This window comes from Castor canadensis, unplaced genomic scaffold (genome assembly GCF_047511655.1).
Source record: "Castor canadensis unplaced genomic scaffold, mCasCan1.hap1v2 HAP1_SCAFFOLD_172, whole genome shotgun sequence".
NCBI classification, from domain to species: Eukaryota; Metazoa; Chordata; class Mammalia; order Rodentia; family Castoridae; genus Castor; species Castor canadensis.
Genome location: NW_027395382.1, coordinates 24,862 through 27,020, shown reverse-complemented (window position 1 = coordinate 27,020; position 2,159 = coordinate 24,862). Strand labels below are relative to the sequence as shown.

General features: G+C 39.2%; 1 non-coding gene across 1 annotated transcript; it reads right to left on the bottom strand.

The window, feature by feature from the left end:
- Positions 1-1,808: 1,808 nt before the first annotated feature.
- LOC141420440 (small nucleolar RNA SNORA51) lies at positions 1,809-1,941 on the bottom strand. Its single transcript, XR_012444972.1, has one exon. It is a non-coding gene; the product is annotated as a small nucleolar RNA SNORA51 (small nucleolar RNA).
- Between the last annotated feature and the right edge of the window lie 218 nt (positions 1,942-2,159).

The following is a 2,159-nucleotide window of genomic DNA, read 5'->3' as shown; positions in this document are numbered from 1 at the left end:
ACACCCACACCCAATATATAGTACCAGAGGTATTTCTCGTGCCCTTGTTTTTCACATTCCATAGCTTTTGCATAAAAGACAGTTTAATCTTTAATCTTTTAACTTTGTTTTCATGGAAAATGTCAAACATGTATGAAAATAGAAATAATGTAATGAACCCCTAAGTACCTATTGTTCAACCAAGCTATAATAAATTTCTTAGTTAATTTTGTTTTATATTTTCATTTATGTTCCTATCCCCCTCCTACACCAAATATTTTTAAGTAAATCCTAGACATTGTATTTTTTCATCTCTAAATACTTTAGTTAGTACATACCTCTAGGAGAACTCTCTATTTCTCCTTTTTTTGTGGTACTAGGGATTGAATTTAGGGCTTACCACTTAAGCCATGCCCCCAGTCCTTTTGCTTTTAGTTTGTTTTTCAGATAGGGTCTCACTCTTTTGTCCTGGTTAGTTTAGAACCATGATCCTCCTGAATTACAGCCCTGTGCTGCCCTCCCCAGCCCTATACCACAAGAGGTATCTCCTTAACCCTAAAGGAGATTATAGATGACCTCTCATTTTTCACTCTTCTCTCTGAGAGGTAGCATCTAGTTCCCCTCACCTTGGATTGCATCTGACTAGAGTCACCCACTTAGCTAGTATAATGGTCCAGAAGTATTGTCCTGGCACTGCCATAGTTAGATCTTAAGAAGCTTTGAAACTTCAATCTGGACCTCTTAGTACATATTCTGAGAGTTCTGAGATGTCATATAAGACGTCTGATGGCCCAGAACTCCCGTGCTGAACAGATCAATGTGACTGCTCTGGTTAGAAGTTTCAGTGGAACCCTGCTGACTAGTTCTCCTCTCCAAAGTACCATGCATGTAAAGAAGACCGTCCTGGACTTCCTACTTCTGCCATGTGCCAAGTGAACGCCACCAAGTGGCTTCCGTTGATGCCATGTGATGTAGAAAACTCACCCAGCTGAGTTCTGGTCTAAGTCCTGGCCCACAAAATCATGAAATTTAATTGTGTCCCACTTTAAGTCACTATGTTTTGGGGCTATTTATTATGCTTCAACCACAAAAGCCTTGCCACTCCTAAAGCAATCACCAGTAATTCTCTAAAATATCAAAAATCCTGTGTTCAAATCCCAAATAATCTTTAAGTGTCCCTTATTTATTTATTTATTTGTGACAGAATCTTACATGCAACTCAGGCTGGCCATGAATTTGTGATCCTTCTGCTTCACATTCTTCAGTGCTGGGCTTACAGGTGTGCTCCACCACACACAGCTACAAATATTCTTTACTCTCATTTTTAAAAAATCATTTTGTTTTAATTGGTATCTAAGTAAATTCCATTGGTAGTAATTAATTTTTATATTTCTCTCTCAAGTCTTTCAGTCTATTGGTTTTCTGTACTCCTGCCATCTTCAAATTATTTGTGTAAAAAAGTGGTCTATTTGTTCTCAAGAGTTTCCCATTATCTATACTTTAATATCATTTTATATATTCTCCTATTACCTGCCATTTCTGTAAGTTAGAAATTAGACCTAGAGGCTTGGTCTGTGTCAAGTTTGATTTTTTTTTTTTTTTGGCAAGACTAGTTCATAAGTGCTATTGCACAATTCTATCAGAAGGCATATCATGTCAAGTTGCTTCTTGTTCTGTGATTTTAATAGTCATTGAGAATTATTGCCTTGCAAAATAGAGATATCACTTAGCTGTTACTATACAAGATTAAAGTATCTCATCAGTGTACAATAGCAAGTACTTACTTTGCTCGTTTCCCCCCACCACCACCACCACCACTCACACACACCCCATGTGTCTGCATTCACAATAAGGTCCAGGCACCAGGCCTGGGGCTGAGGTGTGTATGGGGTAGGTTTATTTTGCCTCCTCTTCTATACAGTCTTGAGTAAGAACACAGCCTGTTATAAGTACCAGGAGGCCATTAGTTCACTTATTTATCATCACTTTCACTTCATTTCTTCAACACAACAAGTCATATGGCAAACCCAAAGTCAAGAGGTGGCAAAGTACTGCTGCCTCCAGTGGGTGGTGGGCAGTCAACCTCCAGGCTGAAATGCCTATGCATAGGCAATGACAAGGCTTTACCTAGCAGGTCTCATGGAGGGAAGCTGCCAGTGCATCCCAATCTCTGCAGGGAG